Source organism: Monodelphis domestica, chromosome 6 (genome assembly GCF_027887165.1).
Source record: "Monodelphis domestica isolate mMonDom1 chromosome 6, mMonDom1.pri, whole genome shotgun sequence".
Classification (NCBI taxonomy): Eukaryota; Metazoa; Chordata; class Mammalia; order Didelphimorphia; family Didelphidae; genus Monodelphis; species Monodelphis domestica.
The window spans coordinates 179,594,291-179,621,208 of NC_077232.1; the positions used below are offsets into that span (position 1 = coordinate 179,594,291).

General features: G+C 37.9%; 1 pseudogene; it reads left to right on the top strand.

Moving 5' to 3' along the window:
- Nucleotides 1–23,185: 23,185 nt before the first annotated feature.
- On the top strand, nucleotides 23,186–26,578 carry LOC100026275 (serine/threonine-protein kinase RIO2-like; annotated as a pseudogene).
- The last annotated feature ends 340 nt before the right edge of the window (nucleotides 26,579–26,918 follow it).

Here is a 26,918-nt window from a genome sequence, read left to right on the forward strand (position 1 = left end):
TTTGACATGAATTGTCTTTGCTGCTGTTTCTTTTTTTTTTCACCCTGGCACTTAGCACTCTGCCTAGCACATAGTAAGTATTTATAAAGTTTGTCAGCCAATAGTTTGATGTCTCTCTAGGGTGACAGAGACGGAAATAAAATTGTAAGAGGGTAAGAAGTAACTAGGCAGAGAGGAAGTGGAGGCAAGGAGTATAGACAACCCTTTCCAGGAGTTTGACAGTGAAAAGGAGAAGAGATATGAGATGATAGCAACATCAAGTGAGGGACAGCTATATGGTACAATACCTAGAACTTTGAGCCGAGAGTAAAAAAGACCTGAGTTCAAATTCAGCATCAGACACTTACTAAAAAGACAAGTCACTTACTTTGTCTGTCTTAGTTTCCTCATATGTAAAATGAGCAGGAGAAGGAAATGGAAAACAATTTCAACATATTTGCTAAGAAAACCCTATGGGGGCTGAAGAGTTGGGCATCACTGAAAATGACTGAACTTGAATGTCAGGTGAAGTGTTTTCAGAGAGAGGTAGACCTGAGAATATTTCTTGGCAATGGGAAAGGAGATAGTAGATAGGGAGAAACTGTGTGTGTGTGTGTGTGTGTGTGTGTGTGTGTGTGAGAGAGAGAGAGAGAGAGAGAGAGAGAGAGAGAGAGAGAGACAGACAGACAGACAGACAGACAGACAGACATGCTAGCAGACCAAGATGCAGATAGGCACACAGAGACAGAAAGAATGACAAATGGATTAATTAATCTCTAGGAGAAGATATGAGATGGAAAGCACAAGTGGAAGGGATATTCCAGAGAAAATGGATGAAGATCACAAGCCTAGAATGTAATCTGCATGTGTTTGGTAATGTAGAATAAGAAAGAGAAGGATAAGAGAAAGGGATAGAGAAGGGAGGCAGAGAGGGCAGAGTAGAAGTGGGACAAAGAGAGAGAAGAGAATTCAGGAAGATTAGGAAATAGGGATCCAGGATTCACAATAGGAGTTGTATGGAGAAGTAATAATATTATTTTATTAAATAATATTAATTTAATATTTTTAGAGTGGAAGCCTTTTAAATCTAATATGTATACTCATGCTGGTAAAGAACTTTGATATTTTACTGTAAACTGCTTATAACACACTTTAGAAATCTATAGTTAACTTAAGCAAAAGGCTATATCAAGTTTCACACATTCTAAAGATATCTTTGCCAGTCTTTGCCACCTGAGGCACCAACCACCTGCAGCCAGCATGCTTGGGTGACATATTAAAGAACATTTTATAGGAAATTGCTTCAAGTCACAAGTTCTTTCCATTGCTACCATTAACACTGGTGGCTAGCTGTGCCAAAATAGCAAGATATCAGGAGTTGGCCACCTCTAGTAGTTGACATCTGAAGACTGGACATAAACTCTGCATTTTTGAGCTTAAAGAGCCCAGGAATCTGAGACTTCCTGTAGGCATATGCCTGAACCTCCACAGAACTGGAAGGAAATCTGCCTGTCGCCTCCACATTTCAGAAATCTGTCTCTTGCCTCCCTCCACATTTCAGAAATTCAGTGTGTAGGGGTGAAGTATAGAATATTTATACTATCACAGGGTTGTTGTAAAGGACAAATGAGATAATGCACTTAAAGTACTTTGTAACCATAAAGTATAACTATTTCTATTGAATGTGGCAAGTTTCACTAGTGCAAAAAAAGAAAAAGGAAATTGACCTCACTTTACTAGTCAGGAAATGGCTGCCTATCACCCCAAGAGTCATATCAGAATCAGAATTAGCTGTCTGTCTGTGTGCAATGTGCCATTGACTGGTTATCTCAAAGGTCGATACCAAATTAAAAGAAAGGATAACTTTAAGAAGTCACTACAGGAGATTAAAGTCACCTCAACCCAACCTATTTAAATAAACTCTTAATGCTGAAAAAAAGGAAAATGGATAAAAATAAAGACATGGACCCTGATTATATCTCTTAGAGATGTTTAATCAATGTAAAACAATTGCCACAAGGAAAAAACCAAGACTTAAGAAAAGATCTCAGTCATTCAACACTATTTTTAAGTACCTAATTCTCTGTGTAAAGAAATATAAACAATACTAAATATATACTAAGAGAGACTGGCTGGACCTGATATGAAATGCATGCTATAAGAAAACAAAGATATCAGCCACCTCTGAATCCCTGGTGACTCCTTTCTCATGGTTATTGCATGCATAGAGGGTATCCTTAATGAAAATACAAGAAGGAAGAAAGCAAGCTTTGTAATGGAAAGCATACTGAATTTGGATTACAGAGATGTAAATTTATACCCCAGCTCTGCTTTTCACTTCTTGTGAAGCTCTGGTCAACCATGTGAAGCCTTTTCTGATGGAATGAGGAATGATGATGACAATTTGTTCCAACAGGTCAAGGAAGTATCAGGAGCAGGTGCTGTGGAGTCCTTGGAGCTCCTTCAGATACTGTAGATGCCAAGGTCATCCATTGCATCTTAGCTCATTGCCAGCCATCCTGACTTCTGTCTGGCCATTGAACTTCAATGACTGGAAGAGAGATAATGACTTTCTGAAACTCTGCTTCATTTAAATCCAATTGGTGAATAAGTCAAGACATCACTCTGTGATGTTGTCGTGGGGTGAAGAAGTGAACTCCTGGGGTTTGGGAAGGATACCTTTTGCAGGAATGCAAGACTCCAAAACTTGGCTTAAAAATAAAGAGAAATTTATTAATTTGGAAAGTAATGTTGAATCTGACCAGGAGGCAGCCTAGGTGGAAGCTTTCCTCCTAGGTGGAACAGCATGGGTGGAAGAGCTGTACCTCAGGAGGACAGTAAGACAGTATGATGAGGTTGCTCCCAGAATGCCTCAATTCTGGGGGTTTTATATTCTTTTACAGCAGTGAGGACATGACTCTGGAGCAAAGGGTTGGGGAGGGGGGAAGGTTTGCCCAAAGGTATGGGGTGGTTCTCATAATTTGGAGGACAGATGGATGAGGAGGGTCTTTGTCCATCTCAAGTCAATGGGACAATCAAAGGAGGATGATCCTCTCTGTAGCATCCCAAGCATATTCACATCTATGAAATATAGATGACTGTATTACTACTGTGTCTCCAAGCATGAGGCTTTACCGATAAGGCTTGTGAAGGTAACCTTGACCTGATCACGAGACCTATTGCCCAACACAAGTCCATTAACATGTTCGGAGACTTGCCCTGGAAAACGTGGGAAAACGCAGTTACGTCCTACACGCCCAAAAGGTGTTCCCTCCATTGTACCACCCAATCATGATTGTCTAAGATATGTGATGTAATTGACTACGTGATTAGAGGCATCCCTCCGCCTCCTCATCAATAAAAGCAAGGCAACCCCTGGAATTTTCTCTTTTTAGGTAGGTTCTTTCACTAGATAGGATTACCCTTTCTCTCTCTCTTTCTCCTCCAAGTCCTTTCCTTCCCCGAGGCTGTAACCATCTCGGCCTGCATTCTCTATCTTAATCTCCTCAACCACATTGTATTCCATTATCCTCATTTTCCTCCTTAAGGAAAATCATAGGGGTTGCCTGCCCTATCCAATCACTGATTTGTCGGTGTCTTTCATTTCCACCCTGGTTCTCGGTCCCTACCTCTCCTCGGGTCCCATCACAAAGGTGAGCCCCTTTCCTTTGTGGGACCCTGCTGGTCAGGGTAGTTCATTAGGAGCGAACCCACACTCTCAGGATTAGATGTTTTGGGTTGGGAGTCAGAGGGCATAAGGGAGCAAAGGAATTTCCCTGATAGTAGTTTGCCTGAGTTTCTAAGAGTACAATGCCCATGCCAATGTCACTGATCCTCTTCAAAAATGAAGGATGAATAAGTCAGCCTCTCAGTTTCAAATGAGAGAGTTGGGTTAGATAGTCTCTTAGGCTCCTTTGAGCTACAAATCAGTGATCTTATTATCCTGTGTGATCTCATCTTCATAATCACTCAGGTTACTGAAGGGTAGAGCATATATTAATCTATGTATGCTGAAGCAGTTGGTATGTTGAACTTGGAGGTCAGGAGGACCTGGGTTTAAATCTAGCCTCTGGCAAGGGAAATAAAGACACGAAAGTAATACATCAGATGATGCATCCTGGAGATAAAATAATTCAGTTTGTTGGAAATATGTAGAACACAAGGAAGAGGATAGTTTGAGATAGTTTGAAAGATATTGTGGCTCCAGACTGTGGAGGCTCTTGAATGCCAATCAATGGAATTTAACTTTTACTGGATAGGCAATAGTGAGCCACTGACAATTTTTGAGCAAAGGATCAACATGACCAACTCTCTACATTGGCATATATCTAGATCAGTGGTTCTCAACCTTTCTAATGCCGTGACCCCACAATACAGTTTCTCATGTTGCAGTGACCCCAAACCAAAAAGTTATTTTGGTGGCTACTTCAAAACTGTAATCTTGCTACAGTTATGATTCGGAATGTAAATACCTGATATGCATTATGTATTCTCATTGCCACAAATTGAGAGCTGGGGAACTGCCGATCTAGATCTAAAGGCAGCATGATATTGTGGAAAGACCAGTAAACCTGGAAATAGGCAAGATTTAATTTCAAATCCCTCTTTCTCTACCACCGATCTACCTCTCACATTAAACACATGGTAAGTCATTTAACTTGTCTGTGCCTCAGTTTCTTCATCTCTAATGTTGGATAAATACCTACAGTTTTGTGAACAAATATAAAATGAGACAATGAAGAGATTTAAAGGGTTCTGTGGATCTTTAAGAGCTATGAAAATTAGTCCAGCAATGTTATAAAAGACAGATTAGGAGGAAGAAGAGGGAAAAGGTAGAAAGCTTTGTGAAGTGCCTATTACAATGGTCTTAGGCACATGGCAATGAGAACCTTCTGAGGGGGAGGGACAGAAGAGCAACAGGAAAAAAAGGTATGAGAGAATGCAGTAAAGAGTTAATAAATTATTAGTCAGCAAAGGTGATGAGAAAGGAAAACTCAAAAAATAGTTTTGATCATTTCACTAGATGACTGGTGGTACCAATGACAGAAGGTAATGTGAGGAAGTAGAGCAAATTTAGGAAGAAAGATAATAAAAAACTTTTTTTGAAAAAAACAAACAAACAAACCCTAACTCTTCCATCTTAGAATCAATATTATGTATTGCTTCCAAGGCAGAAGAACTGTAAGGGCTAGGCAGTGGGGATTAAGTGACTTGCCCAGGGTCACACAGCTAGGAAGTATCTGAAGCCACATTTGAACCCAGAACTTCCTGTCTCTAGGCCTGTATCTCAATCCACTGAGCCACCTTTCTGCCACCAAGATAATAAGTGTTGTTTTGGGACATATTGAATGTGAGGCACCACTGGAATTTCCAGGTGGAAATGTTTTATATGCATATGGGAATGCAAGTCTGGAGCTCAAAAGAGATATTAAGGCTGTGAATACAAATTTAGAAGACATCTGCAAGCCAGAGGTCATTGAAGGTATGAGAATAAATGAGATTTTCTCCAGTGAGAATTTAGAGAGAAAAAAAAAAGACAATGAGAATTCTTTGGGGAATGCCATCTTAAGGACTGCAAAGATAAGAAAACTACAAAAAAGCCAGAAGAAGGAGTGGTCAGAGAGGCAGAAAGAGAACCAGGAAAATATGTTCTCTGCAACCAAAAGGAGAGATTTAAGAGCAGATTGTTCACAACATCAACTTTGGAGAGAAGTTAAGAAGATTAAGAACTGAAAAATCTGCAATTGATGCCTAGCAGGTTATTGGTTACCTTTGAAAGAATAGCTTTAAAGAGGCTGGGATGAGGTTGGAGAGATAGATAGGAAACAGATGGCAAATGGCTGAGGAGAGTGTATGGCAAGAAAGTAAAAGCATAAATCACAGACAACTTTTTCAAAAGGTTATTTTTTATTCTGAATTTAATAAATAGCAAGCAAAATAAGCATTTGCACAATTTCTACATATTAGAACAGAAAAAGAGGACTATATATGAAATGGAGTCTTTGTTATATATGGTTGACTTTATAGAATCAACTTAAAATATAGTTTTCAAAAGCTATCTTGCTTTTCTATGATTCTCTCTGGCTTCCTTTTATTTCCATACATATACATTAGGAGACATTTGCAAACAGTCCTTGAAGGTATGAGAATAAATGAGATTTCCTTGAGTGAGAATTCAGAGAGAAGAGAAAAGAGACAACAACCATCCCTTGGAAAATACTAACCTTTGAAAAAAATTGTATTTTTGGCTCTTCTACCCATATCTCCCATCTTCCTGTACACTTTGCATTAAAAATAAGAAAACAAGACCCTTGTAACAACTATGCATAATCAAACAAAATAAATTCCTGTATTGGCCATTTCAAAAAAATATTTGTTTTATTTAAATCTGCATCTACAGTCCATCACTTCTCTGTTAAGAAGTAGATCTCAAGCTTCATCGTCAATTCTCTAGAATCATGGTTGGACATTTCCTCTATCAAAAATTTTAAGCCTTTCAAAGCTGTTTTTATAATGTGGTTGTTATATTAAATGTAGATATAATTTTGGGGGTCCTGTTCACTTTACTTTGTATCAATTCATATGTCTTCCCAGGTTTCTTACAATGCACTAATATTCTGATACATATATTAATGTAATACAGTTCATTTAGCCACTTCCAAATTGATGGACATCCCTTTACATTCCAGGTCATTGATACAACAAAAAAACTTGTTATAAATATGTTTTAGAACTTATTTATTTTTATTCTCAACTTAACAAGCACCAAACAAAATGGGCATTTCCATAGATAAAATAGAAAAGAATAACAAAAGATTGTATATCAAACTGTAGATTGTGGTTATGTACAGAGCTTCTTAAGTATATAATAATAAGCTTTCAAAACTGTCCTGCTTATCCTTCCTTCTCTTCTCCTCATTGTTTTAAAAAATGATGCCTCAAAGGGCAGCCAGGTGGCTGAATGAATTGAGAGCCAGGCTGGAGATGGGAGATCCTGGGTTCAAATATGACCTCAGACACTTCCTAGCTGTGTGACTCTGAGTGAGACACATAATCCCCATTGTCATGCCCTTGACACCCTTCTGTCTTGGAACACAATATTGATTCTAAGACAGAAGGTAAGAGTTTTTTTGGGTTTTTTAAGTTGCCTCAGTTAGGCCTGCCTTTCCTACTTCTTTTGCCTTTTGCCTTTCCCCTTTCTTGCTTCCCTTCCCTTCCCTTCCTTTGCCTTCCCTTGCCTTGCCCTTCCCTTGCCTTGCCTTGCCTTGCCTTGCCTTCCCTTCCCTTTCCATTTCCTTCTATTCCATTCCCTTCTCTTCTTCTCTCCCTTCTCTTTTCTTTCTTCAGCCCTTTCCCAGTCTCCTTTCTCTTCTATCATCTCTCTAAATTATGGTCAAAGAGATATCTGGAGACATTGAGAGGTTAAGAAACTTGACAATCATTTCACAACCAACTATTTCAGAGTGAGGTCTTAAACCCAGAATTGAAAGTCAGTTCTTTACTGACTGGATCACACTGCCTTGTGTGTACAGATGAATAAATTATTTTTCAGAGATGCCATCTTACAGACCCAGCTCACTGGGGAAGGAAGGTGAACTCTACTAAAACCTATACAGTAGCTCATCACCAGACCAGTGTATTTCACACAGTAGGAGCTTAATAAAGGTTTGGTGTTTGAGGAAATTTTAGAAGAGCAAAAATCCTCATTCCTGCCACAGAAGAAGGACCTTACCTGTTATTTTATGGGGGAACAGGGGGAAAAGAAAGGAAAAGTTTTGACAGTTCTGTGGAACATTTATTAACCTGTTATCAGTGTATAAAGTTAGAATGCAATAAGTATATTTTATAAAAGCTTCCAAAGGAGCTCACAAATAACTAGAATTGAAATAAAGATACCAAGTTAATTTATAAAGCTTCACATTTTGGCTTTCTTAAGTATGTTGCTTATATTCTTTTTAAATATATCTGAAGTGATATAGGATATAGTACCTAGATTACTGATTGTTGAGTTAGAAAGATCTGGGTTCAAACTCTGCCTCTGACAAAAGCAGAGTGACCAAGGGCAAGCTGATAAACTTCTCTGAGCCTCAGTTTCCTCATCTGAGAAATGGGATACCTTACAGGATGGTTATGAGGTTCAAATATGATATTGTGTGTCAAATCCTTTGCAAATCTTATAAAGCTTTTTAGAAATGCCAAGTATTATTAAATATATTGATCTGAGATCCTTCAAGAGACATAAGAGGTGATTAGCCTTAACCTAATATTAAAAATCCAACTCTCCATTGGATCTCCCCTTGCATCAGTGACTATCAAAACATATTTAAGATAAAATTCCTTTATAATGGGGTGGCTAAAGATAAAGTTACATAAATAAACTCAGACCTCCCGAAGAACTTCTAGAAGGAAACTAAAGCCAGAGATCATGGCATTAGCTGAGGTAGGAATACAATTCAAACTATGCTCCTAATCATTTGACAAATCATTCTCTATGATGGAATCCCAACGACATAGGTACATGAAGACTGGCAGGCAAGTGCTTTGAAATATGCACTTTTTTGACTACAAAACTACCTTTTTTCTCTGGAAACCTGCTCATTAATACATTAAGGAATCCATATTTGGTGAGGGAGGTCAGGCAAGTTTTGTAAACTATCTTCAACTTCTAACCAAATGCTTTTGTATTTACAATTCCAACTTATTTTTCAGTTAAGTGCATTAAGTAGCATTGTTTCAATGGCCCTCGCTGTGTCAAACTGTTATTGCTGGCATTTAAATGCAAGTGTGAGGTCAAGAAGAATAGAAAACACAAAATAAAATTCTCAGCAGGAATTCCTGCTATCTCCCTCCGTAGTCAGTCCTAACATTTGATTTCCTGAGGAAATCTTTCTGGGCAGGCGAAATAGCTTGGATGTTGCTCTTGTTTCTGATGGTGGCTTCGAGAACGTTCTATTAACATTCTGTTCAGCATTATCCATTCCATTTATTTGTGAGCACTTTTGTATGGTAAATGTTCACTTGCAATACTTATCCTTTAATGGGTCAATGGATTTGTGATCTCAGTATGCAGTCCCTCCAGCAGTGCAACCCTTCTCATATAACCCTTGTCCCTTTCTTCTCATAAATCCTCTATAGGGGGTCTGCCCAATCCACCAGAGGGCCTTCCTCTAAGTTTTATTTTTAGCATTTATTTTATGCCTATCAATGTAAAACTTGGACAACCCATGTGTTACTATTCTTCATTCCCATTACACTTATGGCCCACCTGATTTCCCCATCAGACAGTTCCAAGATAAAATCTTTTATGCCATTTCTCATGCATAAATCATTATTGGGAATAGGTTACAGACTTCCTATATCCCTCTTATATTGTGTTCATCATTGCCCTTGGGTCTCCCACAATTTTGCTTCTTCAGAGACTCTGAAATTCCATGATTCACAGACATACAGCATTGTCAGAAGAAATATTAATGTTAAAAAGTGACTTATTAGACATATATGCCATGAGGCACTTAAGGTACTTCTGTGAAATAAGCTACTCAAAAGTAGCCCTTTGACTCCCATGGACCTATGAAAAAATCTTTGCCCTTGGCTTAACCATAGAGAGGAGGCTCAAAGTGAAAAGTATTGAATCTGGAGCTTTTATTCCACCCCGGGTCTTCATTCCATAACCTTCCTTCAGAAGAACGAAAGCTGACAGAAACATGTCCCTTCTGTGCTCTCGTTTCTACCATTCTTTTTGAAATCTAGTTCCTCGATGCCTTTAGAAGGAACTTATCACCACAATACACAAAAGAGCATAGAGCAGTCTGATATTATTGGTCTTTGGGTGATCTAAACAAATTGCAAAAATAAATTGTTTATATGGTACTGAAAATGGAGGTTGGGATGAAATTGACCTCAGGTTAATGATGGGACGAAGATCAACTGTCACATAGCAAAGGATGTTTCGTGCCTTAGCAATAATTAACACTGAACAATGAGTGGAATTCACATTATTGTAATGAGATATGACATGGTGCTTAGATCACCCAAAGGTCAATGGTAGGTGGCTTTAGATAGTTAGAGGTAAATAAGTAGGATTCTATAGTAAAAACGTTCAACTAGATACTGCATGGGCATCATTGTGACCCAGGGTTAATGGTAGACACCATAATTACATATAAAGATTTTATAGAATAGGTAGCAACCAATGTTTTACAAATCTGGCATAATGTAGTGGAAAGCACTGGAGTGAGATGACCTTGCCTCAAATGCTAGCACTATTGCTACCTATATGGCCTTTGGTGAGTCGGGGAACCTCTCTAGCTCTCAAGTTTTCTGTTAAATGATCTGTTAAATAAGGGGGATGAACTAATTGATCTATGAGGTCACTTTCAGCCCTCAATGCTATGATCCTCCGAAATGGTTCAAAAATGACACCATGGAGGTACTAATCATTTAACTCCAGGGTTTCTTTCTTGTAGAGAAGACAGAAATTTCTCCAAGCCCTGGATGTTATCTAATATTATTATTAACTGTACATAAACCCTTCCTTTCCTGAATCGTACCATCCTTTGTGTAATATATCATCCATTTGCCTCATTCTGATAATGTATTACATTAATATATCATTAAAGCAACAGATGTTTTAGACTAATACATTATGAGAACAAAGCACAGCGATAAGGCTATATTTCTCCAAAGATGGCATGGTCCAGAGCAGAATAAGCCTAGAAACAAAGACAACTGAATAGAACAAAAAGGTAAGTGGGGTGGGACAGTACAGCTTACCAGTGCAAATGTAGATGCCTGATTTTATTGGGCTTTTCACACATCATTTTGATCCACTTGGCTCTTGGAAATTTCACATCTGAAAAGAGATTGGGGAGAAAGGAACCATCCTATTAGTGGAGAAGATGGTAAAACTCTATATGCTACAATATTTCTGGGATAGTGAGCACCTCTGTGCATACACATCAGCCCCATTGTGATATGATCCCGTACAGGATGACTTTAATACTGGTCACAACTTTCTCACTGCCTTGAAAAGTGCTCAAATTTTAGGAAAGGTGAAATCTAATTGTATAGCAAGTTATAAGCCCTTTGGGAAAATATTCCAGGAAAATCAGTACTTAGGAGTGTGTGGGTGTGTGTGTTACCTCTAGGATAAAAATCAAACTCTAGTGTGTGGCATTTAAACTCCATCTCAGTCTGGCTTCAACAGGTCCTTCCAGATTCATTAAATAGTGCTCCTTGTCATGTATGCTATGTTCCAGGCAAGATGGTCAACTTGCTGTTCCCCATATATGAAACTCCATCTTGCTCCTCTGGGACCCTGCACAAGTTTTCCCTTCTTGTGTGGCGTAAATTCCTACCTTTCCTCTGTCTCCTTGAATATCTAGCTCTAGTCAAGGCTCAGCTCATGCCTTTTGGACATTTCTAAGTGGATGTCTCAGAAAAATCTCAAACTCTACATTTCCAAAATGCAACTAGTTGCCTTTGACTACATTGAAGCAAAAGGGAAAGTGAAAATCTGTATGTTTATACCTTAGGGTGGTCTTATAATGACGTACCCTCCTCTCCCTCTCCCTCTCCCTCTCCCTCTCCCTCTCCCTCTCCCTCTCCCTCTCCCTCTCCCTCTCCCTCTCCCTCTCCCTCTCCCTCTCCCTCTCCCTCTCCCTCTCCCTCTCTCTCTCTCTCTCTCTCTCTCTCTCTCTCTTTATATATATGTTTGTATGTATGTATATATATATGTATGTATGTTTCTTCTACATTGTTAGAAGAGTAATGTCAAAGAAGTTCTTAATTAATCAATTAAATTTGCCAGGTATGGTGTTGTACCTCTCTAGTCCCTACTGTTATGGAGTCTGAAGCTTCTGTATTGATTGAGCCTGAGAGTTCTTAGCTGGAATAGGTCCAAAGCTAATCAGCTATCTTTCATCAACATGGTGATCTCCTGGTTGTGGAGGGCCACCAAAATGTCCAAGGAGAGGTGAACCAGCCAAGGTTAGAAAAATGGATCAGGCTTAAGCTTTCAAGATGATCAGTATTGGAATTGGAATTGGCATTCCAGCCTAAACAAAAATAGAGAGATTCACAAATTATTTCATTCAATTTTATTTTTCAAATGACATTTATTTTCTCTCTTTCCTACTCATCCACCCTCAGATCAAATGGGAAGAATAACAACAAAATGAGAATAAAAACTTCATAACAAATATGTATATTTGAGCAAAATGAATACCCACCTTGGCCATGCCCAACAATATATGTTTTATTCCATAATTTCTTTGTCAGAAGGTGAGTCACATGCTTCTCAGTCAATTGGAATCATGATTTATCATTGTATTGATCAAAATTCTCATTCTCAAGTTTTTCCAAGTTGTTTTTCCTCTATATTTTTGTTGTTCTTACATCAATTATCTTGGTTCTGCCTGCTAAATTCTGCATTAGTTCATAGAGAGCTTCCCAGTTTCTTCTGAAGGTGTCCATTTCTTCGCTTTTCATAGTGTAATAATTGTCCATTATTCATATGCCATAATTAGTTCAATAATTTCCCAAAAGGTAGGTACATTCTTAGTTTCCAGATTTTTCTACTTCAAAAAAGGGCATATTTTTAAAGTACATATGGATTCTTTTCTTCTTTCTTTGAACTCTTTGGACTTATATAAATTTAAATTTAGTTAGCATTTAATGAGCACCTACAATCTCTAAGATTCTGTGCTAAGTGTTGAGGGTACAAAGATAAAATGAGAAGATGGGAAATTATTGCTGTCCTCAAGGAGTTTATGTTCTACTTGGGGTGGGGGGTTTAGTTCTTTGAATTTTGTAAAGCTTTACATAGTTATCATCTGAGCCTCATGTCAACCTTGTGAGGTTGGTACTAGAATTTTATAGAGAATCAGAGAATACTAGAACAGGAAGAAACCTTGGCATTATCATCTATCCCAACTCTCTGACTTCACTGATGAAATAGCAGAAGCCCAGGGAGGCTAAGTGACTTGCCCCTGGCTCATTCAGCTGTTACTAGCAGCTGTAGGTCTAGAATGAAGGTTTTCTGATAGCTACTCCACTATACCATATGATCTTCAATAACTCCATCTTTCTTTTCTTTTGGGCAGCCACAGTTTCCCATGGTTTGCCTACCATCTTATTTCTACTTTTTCAAGATTCAGTTCAGGGGTTTGAGGTATTGTGGATGATGTATCATGCATGTAGATGGCGATGCTATAGGTTCCTTGGGTCATAGGGGGTTATAGCCCCAAACCATAGCTCTACAACTATTCAGTAGAATGAAGCCCATGAAAATTTTGGGAAATAGGACTGGATTTTGAATCAGAGGAATTGGGTTTGACTCCAGAATCTGCTAGTTACTGACCTTATGACTTTGGGCAAATCACTGAACCTTTCTAGTCTTCAATTCCTCATCACTTAAATAAGTGGATTGGAATAGATGGGCTCCGATGTACCTTCTAAGTTTAAATCTATGGCTATGATCCTTTATGGATCACCATTCTTTGAAACTACCAGTTTTCCCTGAAAAAAGGATCCAGAGATTTTCTAAATCTTAAAGATAAACCAGACAACAGTAATTATTGCTGAAGATCCCAGGAACAATGAAGTTGAACTGGTAGAGATCTGGTAAAAGCTCAGGCGGAGTATCCTCAATGTTTTTAATGGTCCTAAGAAAAAGGATTCATCCTTTGAGTTCTCCCTATTCACCAGCTAGGGTACCCTGATAATATTAACATTTCTCCATTCCCCACAAAAGTCTAAGCATCATTTGCTGTTCCAAAAAGGAGCTACAGAGGGAGAAATAATGAAGTTAGGAAAGTAACACAAACAGGGTAATTTTGTTGCTATCTTATCACTTCTAATATATCCTTAACAAGTTCATAGTTTCATGAATAATCCTCTTTTTCCCTAATTCTTTGCATAATAAAATGATTGTGGTTTTTGATGATTAAATTGATACTAAAAAAGAAAATTCAAAAGAAATAAAAATAATACTAAAAGGTCTATAATTGCAGCAACCAGCAGGCTGAGAAACGACTCCTCATTGGGAGTGGGGACACCTTCTCTTTTTTTCCTGGGTGATTATGAGGAGTATTTGGGAATAGAGGTGAACCTGGACACAAAAATAGGGTAGAATACATATAATATATATCTGATAAAACTACCGTGACCATAGTTCACATCTACCTTCTTTCCACTGCTAGGATGGGATGATTGCCTTTTAAATGATCATTTTTCATTAAAGGAAACTCTCCATAAGAAGATGACCAAGTATCCCAGGAGAGATAGAAGTAGAAAGGCTGGATTTTTTCCCCCTTTGGGCCCACCAGTGCCTGAGTTAGTGATCAGAATACACACCAAACTGATTTCAGTTCTAAAGGCCCCACTCTTTTTTTATGGGGCTCATTGCAAAGTACTGCAAACCTCAAACAGTATATGCAGCAAATAAGCTGTGTAAGAATATATAATTATCTCACAGAGGAACTCAGGTCCCAGGCTGAGTGTGTGCCCAGAGAGAAGAAACAATAGAGCCCAGCAACATGGTTCTCTCCTGGAGGCTCTCAAGGGGGAAAAGGGAGGTGCCCCTTTCAAGCTCAAAGCATTTGTAAGATTCCCTGCCAATCTGTCCTTCATCTCCAAGAATCCAGCATTAGGTAAGAGGGCCAGTGTTCATATTTCTCCACTGTAGCCCCAGCTCCCCGGAGGGGCACAGACATGTCTATCCCCTCTAGGGCCATTATTTACTTCATTGATTTTTTAATATTTCATAAAATGTGCCCATCTTGATGCTGGGAGCGTACATCCATCAATTAAAAATTAAACAAGAGGCAATGCTAGCCATAGAAAGAATTCAGCTCAACACCATCCATTACTCAGGCAGAGCCCATCAACTGAAGTCCAGTGGAAAGATAAATAACTTGTTCCTAAAGCACTGTATGGAGCATCCCACTTAAAAAAAAAAAAGAAGCTTAAAAGCATTTATTTTATTTTAAAATAAGTTTTATGGATGCTTTTTGTTTTTATATCATAATCATTTCCAGAAAAACTCCCACTCCACTACTGCTTTTAGAATAGAATCTTCCTCTCATAACAAAGAAAAATAGATAAACAGCCCCCTCCCCTCCAATGATCAAGTCTGACAACCTGTGATATTTTGCTCAGGTAGTCTCCCATCTCTCTGGCTCTTGGCTTCCTTCAAGTTCCAGCAAAATCTGACCTTTCCCCTTAATGCTAAGGGCCTTCCTTTGTTATCACCAATTGATCCTGTATGCATTTTGACTCTTTTTCCTCCTTCACATTCTCTCCTCAATTAATTGGATTATAAGATCCTTGAGAGAAGAACTATTTTCCCTTTCTTTGAAGCCTCAAGACTTAACACAGCTCTTGGCACATAGTAATTGCTTTAAAAATGTTTTGTTGACTAACTGATTGAAGAGAGGAGGGAGTCAATTGAAGAGCATTTATTGAGTACCTACTATGTGCCAGACATGGTGCTAAGTACTGGGAATATGAAGAAAGACAAAAGACAGTCCCTGTTCTCAAGGAGTTGAAAATCTAATGGGGAGACCACATGCTAACAACTCCATACAAACAAAACTACATACAGGACAAATGGGAAATAATCAAAAGAAGGAAGGCACTAGAATGAAAAGAGATTGGGAAAGACTTCCTGTAGGAGGAGGGAGGTATGTTTTATTATCAATTTCCTAAGACCATTATTGTTTTTCTGTTTTTCAGAGTTTGATTCTTTTAGTAACTTTAGTAACTTTTGTACTGATTTTATTGCCATTGTTGCAGTCATTGTATATATTGTTCTTGTCATTCAGTCAGTTGAATTTGCATCAGTGCATATAAATCTTTCCAAATTTCTCTGATTTCTTCATATTTATCTTCACTGCATAATATTGTTATACAAAATGCCAGGTTTTTTTTTTCATCTACTCCCCCAATTGATGGGTACCATTTTTTTCCCAATTCTTTGCTACCATGAAAAGTGCAACTGTGACTTTTGGCATATGTTAAAGAATCAGAGAATTTGAGAGTTGGAAGTTCATCTTGTCTTAGCAGGCAACCCTATAAACTAAAGAAATTCCTGTTGTGACTTCAGAGGTAGCTAAGTGGTTCAATGGATAGAGCTGGGTTTGGAGTCAGGAATATCTAAGTTCAAATCTGCTCTCAGACACTTAACTAGCTACGTGACCCTAGGCAAGTCACCTAACATCTGCCTTAATCCATTGGGGAATGTGGAAGAGGCATGGAGGAAGAGAGAATTTCAAGCATGCAAGACAGAAAGTTGGGGACACCATCTGTCAATCAAGGTGAAGATTCCAAACAGAATGCTCCCAGAAAAGGCAGTTGGAGCCTGGCCAGAGGAGATGAACTGAGGAACTTCTTCTCTGAGGTTTTCTGACCAAGGGAATGACCTGGGTGCCTCTGACAGAGTAGTGGAGAAGAAGCTGGGATTTCTAGCTTTGAACTATTTCTCTTGGTTTTGGAGAGAGACTTCCTTGGCTTCTGGCTGAAGGGGGAAGAAGCTGAGAAATGATCCCTGTTACCTTCTGTCCCAGGCTGAAGGACCCTTGGGGGGCTTCTGGAATTAATCTGAGAAGAAATTAACTTTTGTTGGTGGCTTTGTGTAATTGGAAGAAGAAAGAAGATTTAACAGTTGTCCTCCATTTTGCTGACTGAGTCACAGTTGTGACAGAACTGACATTTTCTATAATCCTCCTAATTCTCCTTATAGATTAGGGACACCCCAATCCCTCTCACCTCAATCTCCATCCTTTTGTTCCCAATAAACCCCTTTACTTGAGAAAAGAAGAGTAAAGAATATTTCTCTGAAATCTCATAGTTCTCCTGAATTACTTAGAAGGTGGCTGACTAAGACCGGGGGAGGGGAAAGGGAAGCAGAAGGGCATGGGTGGAAACTGGGAGGTGAAGGGTGGTATTGAGGGAGGAGGAAAAATATTGATCTATTAGCCATCAATAGTGATCAATAGGCAAACCCAGAGAAACCCCCCTACCAGCATCTCTCATTATCTCTCTATATCTCTTTATTTCTCTGAAGAAATGCCTCTATCTCCATTATAACTAAGCACTCACAGGTTCCCCTAGCATCTCTCTAGACTGCCAGAGTATCCCAGTTATTGTAACCTGAAATAGTTCCACAGGTTATCTCTTTATTACAGGAAGGAAATGGCGAATCACTCCAATATCTTTGCCAAGAAAACTCCATGGACAGTACAGACCATGAGGTCATGAAGCATTGGACAGTAATAAATGGCTGAATAACAACAATAATTGTAACACATCAGACAAGTGATTGTGTAGTTTCTGCTTGGAGACCTCCAAGGTGCAGGAACCTTTTACTTCTTCAGAAAACCCATTCCTCTTTTTAACAATTCTAAGACATCGTTAATAAATTGGCTGTTCCGCAACTTCCACCCATAGCTCTCGGTTCTGCCCATGGGGGCCAAACAGAGTAAGTCTAATCCTTCTTCAAACTTGCCATTTCTTCAATTACTTGAACACTGCCATCATGTCCTTCTTCTCCCTTCAAATCTGCTCTTCTCCAGGCTTAACATGCCCAATTCTTTCAATTCATCCTGAGGTATCATAGACTCAAGACCCTTCACCATCTTGGTTGCCTCTTTTTGGATACCCTCCAGTTTATCAGTGTTCTTAAACTGTGGTGTCCAGAATTGAACACAGTGCTTCCTATGAGGATACAGTACTGTGGGATTGTCTATCACCTTCCTCTTAATGTAGTCTAAGATTTCATGCTTTTCTTGGCTGCCATATCATGCAGTTAATTCATATTAAGCTTCTAGACCCCTAAAATCCACAGATCTTTTTCAGATCTTTTTGTTTATCCATGCTTCCCTCATCTTATGCCTATGTGATCTAGGGCTCAAACCCAGTCATTGATATAAGGCTATCATCTTTGGTAGCAACAATATTTACTCACAGAGAGGAGAGTTTTTCTTTTTTTTTCCCCCTTGTCTTCAGCTTTCAAGAGAGAATTCATTCAACTTTAGGCTGTCTTCAGGGAGCTGGCTCCTGGAGGGAGAGAAAGACTCTGAGAAGAAGCCAGCACATAGAGGAGCTAGCACCTTGGACATATTTCTGTTTGCAGTTTACAAAACTAGAAACTTCAGAGAATTTCCCCTTGGATGAGATTAGGGACTCTAAATTGAGCTGAGATACTTTACTCCTAGTGGGTAAATTCATTCAAACTGTGTATTATCTGGCATATTCTAATTTGTATAACTTCTCTGATTTCTATTTGCTTTTGGCTTGGATAAGTGGGTTGATTCCCTATTCATTGTTTGTGATGGTCTTTTGTGTAAATGGAATTTGCTTGGAAGAGAATCAGATCTTTAGATATAGTTAAGAACAATTTTTTTCTCATTAAGGAATAATGACTAGGAAAAGTGGCTTGAACCTAAAATAATGATTTCCCTAAACTAAATTCTTTTGAGAAGAAAGATATAATTCTAGTCTGCTATCCTTTTTCTGAGGAGATCCATTCAGGTCAAGCTTGTGGAGTCAACCTTGTGTTCCCCTCTGGCATACATCAAAGCTTTCCCTGGAAAGTGGTAGAAGAAACCACTTAACACCTCCTTGTGACCTGCTTTTAGATGGATCCATGTAGACGTGTATAAATATATAACATACATGTGAATAGTACACATACACTATACTTATCAAGTATTTTTTTGTATCCACCCGCAGGAACACTTTTAGAATTTCATCTAATTATATTCATCCTAATGTTCTGCCTGTCAACATCCTTTTAGATTCTTTGTCATAGTCCTCTGTAGGTCTCTGAAGCATTTAATAAAAGGTTCTATCTTGATGTAGTGTTTTATTTAGGTTTTTGTAGATAAAGTTTTCTTCTGCCCTCTAGGAACTTACAGTCTAAGACAGCTCTGAAGTCTACCCTATAATGATAGAAAAACAATTTTTAAAAGCAATATAGATTTCTCTGATTCTCTTATGTGAAAATCTATTTGTTATAATAAATTATAATACAATTTCTTTCTTTTTATATCTATTTTGTGTTGGAACAGACTGAAAAATGGAAATTTTTAATTTTTGAAAACTGAAAATTTTATTTAGGTAATAGTAGTTAGTGAGGGACACAGAACAATTAGGACATATAAGAGAAGGAGACACAGGAGGAAGGAACTATGGATGGTCTAAAGAGAAATTAAAATGCCATTGGCTGATTGGTTCAGTATGCAAAACCCCGATATCCAGAAGGAAGCTCTCTCCCTTTCCTAGTCTGTTTTCAATGAATTAAAGTTATGAGATATTACTTTTAAAGTCACCTCCCAATTGAGTCAAATAAACACAACTTTTTAAAAAGTAGGTCTACAAACAGAAACTGTTGCACCCAAAGGTTTTGTCCTGGATCCCTAAAGGAGACAGTGCTTGGGATAATAAAAAAGATGAATAAGTACAACAAAGTCAGTAATATGGGGAACAGGTTAAAAAAGAAAAAAAGAGATGGTCATGGCAGGAAGCTGTGTAGTATAAAGCACTGCCAGGTACAAAAGAGGAAGTCTATAAAGCTTGAAGCAAAAACTCTGTCTAAAGGTCCTTGATAAGTCAAGAATCTTTTTATCCAATCACAGAGGTCAGGGAATGACCAGAATGGCAGGTTAAGACTATGCAGCCAAACAGACCAAGTCTGACTATGATCTGGACACTTGCCTCCAACACTTGGTTCTGTATTGGGAAATTCTACTGATTCAAGAAGGGATAGGATTTCTTTATAAAATATTAGACATTTTAAATATTCTTTATTTTATTCTATTTTAGCTTTTGGCCCATGGTAGTTTGTGTGTGTGTGTGTGTGTGTGTGTGTGTGTGTGTGTGTGTTATGATAATACCATCAGGTTTCTAGAAGTGGTTATTTCATTTCTCCCTCTCTGCTGTAAGGCTGTAGTGTAGTGGTGCTTGGAAATCTTAGGCTAAAAGACCACCATAACGGAAATCCAAATCTTGTCAAAAAAACAACTTAGTGATGGACTTAATAAACTGCAGTTCTCTTTGCTGCTTCCTTCTCCTGCTGATGAAGGTCAGCTTCAGGGTATACTTGTCATCAATTTGTTTCAAGCTAAAAAGAGCTGCCAAACATTATCAGAATCCATTCCTGATGGATCTTTCTGTGCCTCACAAGGAAGATGCTTTTCTCCTTATTCAAGGGGTTAATGGTCAGGATTCTTATTATGATGAAACAGGATTTGGCACACATAGCAAGGACCATCTTGAAGGCTGGAACGTCAGTAGGGAGCCCAGAACTGAAGCCACAGTGCAAAGAAACAGGAGATAGAACAAGGGATGATAAGGTGGTCATCATTCAGACCAAAAATTTCTATATGCTTGTCTTTTTTCAGATGCATTTTGGGGGCCAAATTGGCAAAAAAAAATGTTCAATGCTACTTCATTTTTTTTACTAGTTTATCAATAACCCACTTTTCTAACAGTCCACTCTTTGTTCCTGCCAATTTGCTCCCAGACTGGGATAATAGGGCTGATGCCCAGCTAAGGCTGAAGTTCCACTGTCATTGTCATAATCTCATGCTCCCCTTCTCCTGCAGTCCCAGAGTCATTTTTGTGCCTTTATCACTTTGCATGGGAATTGGTGATGTCTATTTCTTCCCCTCTCCCAACTCCTTGCCATTTGAAGGCCAAGCATATTGATAGCATTAATGGAACTTGCCCACAAATCAATCTGTACTACTCAGTGTGGTAACAGTGGGGTAACCTAAGAAGGAATTCAAGCCCAATCAGGGAACTATCACCAACATTAGAGCAAAATCTTCTTCAGTGGAGGCAAGTATAAAACCAGGATGGATGGAAAGAAAGAAGGAAGGAAGGCAGGAAGGCAGGAAGGAAGGAAGGAAGGATGGAAGGAAGGAAGGAAGGAAGGAAGGAAGGAAGGGAGGGAGGAAGGGAAGGAGGGAGGGAGGAAGGGAGGGAGGGAGGGAAGGAGGAAGAGAGGGAGGAAAAGAAGAAAAGAACGAAAAGAGGAAAGAAAGAAAAGAGGAAAGAAAAGAAATGTATTGTAACATTCCTTTAACATAATACTTTTTAAAATGTGACAATTTATAAAAATATAGATCACACAAATATTCCTGGAAAAAATATGCATATCTATATGTGTATCTACATCTCAGAAAGTAAGATGCATATATTTTTCTAAGGATTCATATAATAATTTTCCTATTTATTATCATTATTATCAGTAACAGAAAAATATTTCAAACAATAACACCCATATAGTCTCAGCAGTTACTTTTAGCATGGCAATGGATCCTAAATATTTCCAAAGAAAACTCATATAATGTTAAGACATTTGTACTTTTGTCCTTGTTCTATATTCCAGGAAAAGCCAATTGATTAAATGAAATTGGGTTGCTTCTCACTGGAGGGTATTGATGATTTCAGTTAGATACTCACAGTAACTAGTGATTGATACTGGGAGAGAACAAACCAGAATGGGAACTTGAGCTGATAGCAATATAGAAGAATCACTTTGACCCTGAAGGGGATGCCCTAGAACAGTGCTGGCAAAGTATTGCCATGCCAAGCAGGCACTGGGGTAACTGCTCCACCCACACCCCTCTACTGCACCTGAGAACATTTTTTTTTTGCATTCCCCACCCCTCTGTCCAGCCACCCAAAGCAAGCACTTCCTCCCTCTACTATCTGGGGTAATGCAGGGGACTCACAGGCAGCTTGAAGTTGCAGTTTGGGCACATGAAACTGAAAACCTTCGCCAACACTGCCCTAGAACCTTGAAGTGAAGATAGAGAGTTGCTCAGGAGGAACTGATTGAGTACTAGTGAGAGTTGGTTTAAGATGTTCAGAGCTTATAAAAGCTACATATAGAAACAGAGTGGTTTAAAATAACAAGAATAAAGTGGGGGCAGCTGGATGGCTCAGTGGATTGAGAGCCAGGCCCAGAAATGGGATGTCCTGGGTTCAAATCTGGCCTCAGATGCTTCCCAGCTGTGTGACCCTGGGCAAATCACTTCACCCCCATTGCCTAGCCCTTACCACTTTTCTGCCTTGGAACCAATACACAGTATTGATTCCAAGATGGAAGGGTTTAAAAAAAAAGAAAAAAATTACTGCCACCAGAAATTATGGAAAGGTTATATTTAAAGAAGCTGGACATATTGATTAAATATGTAATGAAATGGTGGGAACTAGGAAACTTTTCACTTACAGAAGCTTGCAAAGATTTCTTATCAACTTCAGAGATTCATAATATATAGCCCATGAATTTTTTTAATGTGAAATAATGGTGATTTATTTGTCACCAGATATCTTCCAGAGAAGTGTGGACAACCCTTGATGCCCTTTCAAAATAGGAAATTTTATGATTCTTTATCACTCTCCATTAGAAACTTTAGGTACATAGAAGGAGGTCAGAATGAAGGTCAAAACATCTTTTTTATTTTTAATGAATGGACACAAAAGGTAAATAAGAGAAGAAAACTGTGACCTATATTCAAACTGAGAAATACACAAGTATTTTTGTTACTAAAGATATTTTTCCAAAAATGTACATCACTGTAGCCTTCCTAGATAAGTTTTCTTTTTAAAAAACATCTTATGACTATATTTCAACATAATTGGTTTCCTTTGTCATCTCTACATCTTATTTTATATATTTTAAAACATTCTTCTGAGAAGTTATTGATAGGCTTCATCAGATGGACAAAGGAGGCCAGGACATAGAAAAAGTTAATTCTATATCAAATCCTTAGAAAGGCACAATTAGTAGATAGAATTATATGTGAAAAGATCATTGTCCTTTATAAACTGACAGATAAAAATCCCTACAATTCAGATATGAACCCCAAACCATCTTCAGAAATTCAGCAAATAAACTGTACTAAATCCAGAGCATTATTACAGATGGAATAATGAAGAAGGTGAGGTATGGCAAGGTAGTAAGCATTTATTGTGTCTACTATGTGCCAGGAATTGTTCTGGGCTCTGGTTATATACATGAGCAAAAAAATAGTCCTTGCATTCAAGGAGTTTGCATTCTCATGGGTAAGACAACAAATAAAGGGGGCCTAAAAAGTGAGAAGAAGTAGGGAGAAGGACCCATGCCAAAGCATCATTAAGAAGTCTGGAAAGTCAAAAGCATGACTTGGGAGGGGGGGATGGTGTGGGATGAAGTATGACTCACCTTTTAGAAGGTGTTCCCTACAATGACATTCTAGGATGGAAAGACAGTCGCGTCATGGTAGGCAAGGTCTGGAGAAAATCAGAAGTACAGCCAGAGAAGGAAGAAAATCATCCAGATATTACATTGATCCATAAAAGTATAAGAATAACATTTAAAAATAAATGTTGGTACATATATAGTATTGTTTCATTACAAACTACCTGGAATGAAAAACTTCCAAAATATAGAGACGTAGAGATAGAGATTAAAACCGTGTGTTAACAAATAGACTATTACATGTTATCCTGTCCACTACTAATTGTCCTAAAAATCCTTTTTAATATGTCTTCAGAAGAGGATCTCACGCCACATTAAAAAAAGGCAGTTTATTTCATCTAGCTCAGCAATAGTTGGCAGAACATTAACTAGAAGAGAATAACTATGGGATAGTGACCTATCCTCAGGTCATTTCCCTCTGAAAACCATAAAAAATATAGGAAGGAGATACTTGTGAAAATAATTATAGTGTTTCACATTTATTATATTGGGTATCCCAAAAATCATAGGGCAATTTTAGAGTATAAAAGCTTAAAACTGCCTTAAGTCTTTTCTTTTCTTTTTTCTTCTAATAATTTATCTAGCATAATTTATTCTAATGTACATTAGCCTTTCCCCTTCTCTTCCCTACACCATAAAAGGCATCACCTGACAAAAATATATGTGTATATATATATATATATATATATATATATATAAAGTCTTTTGTGTTCCTCTTTTTTTAGTTTGTTCTCTGGACATTCTCACAAGTTGCTCTTCAAATATTAATTCTATAGCTGTATATAACATTCTTTAAGTTCAACTCATTTTACTCTTCATTACTTTATGTAAGTCTTTCCAAATAAAAAAATTAACTTGCTCATTGTTGCTTATGGTGCAGTAGTATTCCATCAAAATAATATAATTCAAATTGTCTAGCCATCTCCCAATTGATGGACATCCTCTCAAGTTCCAGTTCTTTACCATTACAAAAAGAACTGCTATAAATATCTTGGAACATATAGTTTCTTTCCCTTGTTTCCCTGATCTCCTAACACAAGCATTTATGTGTACATTTATGTGTATTCCATTATGTGTACTTTACAAATATTATCTCATTTGAACCTCATAACAACCCTTTGAGATATGTTGCATTTATAGTTGAGGAAATTAAGGCAGAAAGTGAAGACAGGGTCAGATATCTGGAATGTATCTGAGGTTGGAGTTGAATTCAGGTTTCTGACTCCTGGCTCAGTGCTCTATCCTGTATAGTGTCTTACAAACATTATCCTGTAAAGTGATCTACAAATATTTAAATTTGACCCCAAAATATCACTGTTGACTTTATGCAGAAGACTATACAAAAAACCCACCAAAATGGTTATATTTGAAATTTATCCTTTTATTTACTCACAGAGTCATTGCTTATTTTCTATTCCCCTTTCCCTTCCTCAGTACTCAATGGAATTCACTCTTTTTTCTTCTAGGGATATTTTTTTGTCTATCAGAATCTCAAAGGAGAAAGTGCGTAAGGGGGTCAATGAGTCCAACTTAATTTTATTGACTAGAATATTATCTCTTTATTCTATGACTAGAATCTGTAATCCTACCATCCCAGGGTGATTTGGCTCCACAATTATACAGGAAATCCCCTTTGACACAATATCCTTGCTTAAAAAACAGAATTGTCAGAGCTGGTTGTCTCTTGGAGCAGTCATGGGGAAAGTGAACATGGCCAAGCTATTGTGGGATCTTTAGGGTTCCAACTGAAATTGAAATGGGTAGGAAGAATCTTCAGACCTTGTAGTTGGATTGCCTTTAATGTCAGTCTTAAACATGATGATTGAAATAAGATTTTGAAAGAACTGGCAAAATATTCGTTTTAGCTTATGACGGGTGGTTGTCTCCATTAAAAATCAGATGGGTATAGAATTCATGTCCTCTGGAAAAGCAGGACAGCTTTTCCATCCATGCTGTCCTCCCAAGGAGCAGTTTTCCACCCATGCTGTTCCACCCAGGAGGCAGGCTTCCACCTATCCTGCCCTCTTGGTCAGACTCAATATTACCTTCCAAATTAATAAATTTCTCTTTTTATTTTAAGCTAAAAAAAGAAATCAGATGGGTAATGGCAAAGAATTGGGTATTTACATTGTTGCAAATGAAGAGGAGAAACAGTTTGCACTAAAACTTCACAGACTGGGAAGGACTTCATTCCATAATTTGGCTTTATTTATCCCATTTATCTGCCATGAAGAAATTTGCCTATATGATGGCGCTCCATGAGAGGAAAGTTCCAATTCCAAAACTAATAGATTATAATCAACATGCGGTAGTCATGGAGCTCATAGATGGTTACCCTTTGTGCCAGATACATCTCATTGAAGATTGTGCCACAGCATAAAATGAATGATTAAATTTGCCAATCATACATTAATTCACGGTGATTTCAATGAATTCAATCTAATTTTGGATAAAGATGACCACATAACCATAACGGACTTCCCACAAGTGATCTCAACATCTCATTCAAATGACAAACAGTGCTTTGACAGAGATGTTAAATGCATAAAAGATTTTTTTCATAAGACATTTCAATTATGAAAGTGGACTTTTGCCAACTTTTAGAGAAATCAGAAGGGACTCTCCTGTTGTAGAAATTTCTGCCAGTGGATATACAAAAGAAATGCAGGAAGATGGTGAACTTCTTTAGCTGCTCGGTCCTGATGGTGAGAGTCTTGGAACAGGTGAAGGTTATGAATGTCCTTCACTTGAAGAACTGACAGAAAGTGAAGACTTCTAAGTGGGAAGATGGAAGAAACTTTGTAGATAAATCAGATGACAATTCTAAAATGAACTCTTCTGAAGAAATACAGATGTGCTGTCTGAGAATAAGGCTAGTGCACAGAATTTTGAAATGACTGAATTCAATCATTTGTTAGGAAAAATTCAGGGAGAGATTGTTAAAGAAAGCTAGAGAAATTGCATGAGGTATTCTCCACTGATTTTCATGAAGAGGAAAACAGCACTGAACATATCACCAAGGGAGAAGATCAAATGCATCAAGGAGGAATTCCTGCTGATTTTCAGGAATATGAAGATGAATACCCTGATCTGGTTAACTTGTCAACATTAAGCAAAGAACTCAGAACTTTCAGGGATGAAAACTTGGAACAAATTAATCAACACAGAATAAGAACTAAGAATGTTACTTCCATAAGCAGTATTGTAAGCTGTACCCCAATGCCTCCAGAACTGGTGAAACCAAAGGGGAAACATCAATTGACCAACCAATAAAAAGCTATAGATAGACAATGATTACAGAAGAGAGGAAATAACCAAATGATAGAAAGAAAACATATGCAACATTAAGTCAAACTTGGAAGCAGCTAGTTTGGAGGGATAAAGTTTGGAACTTTTTCTATAATGTGGTTTGTAATTTATTGGGTGGGGAAGTATATTATCTTGGAGGTGTGATTTTTCTATAATGTTGGTTATATAAATGTGTGTGTATATATAGCTAGCCATTCTGTCATTTATAGTAGGAAAATCTCTATTTTGAAGTAATTGATTTTTTTCAAGAAACCATATAAACTTATTTTTTGTAAATTTAATGAATGGGATCTTTCTGAATGGTATTTGGGGCAATATTTCATATACTGAATTGTCATTTTTAATCTTCTGGTCACTGGAGCATTTTAATCCTGTGGAA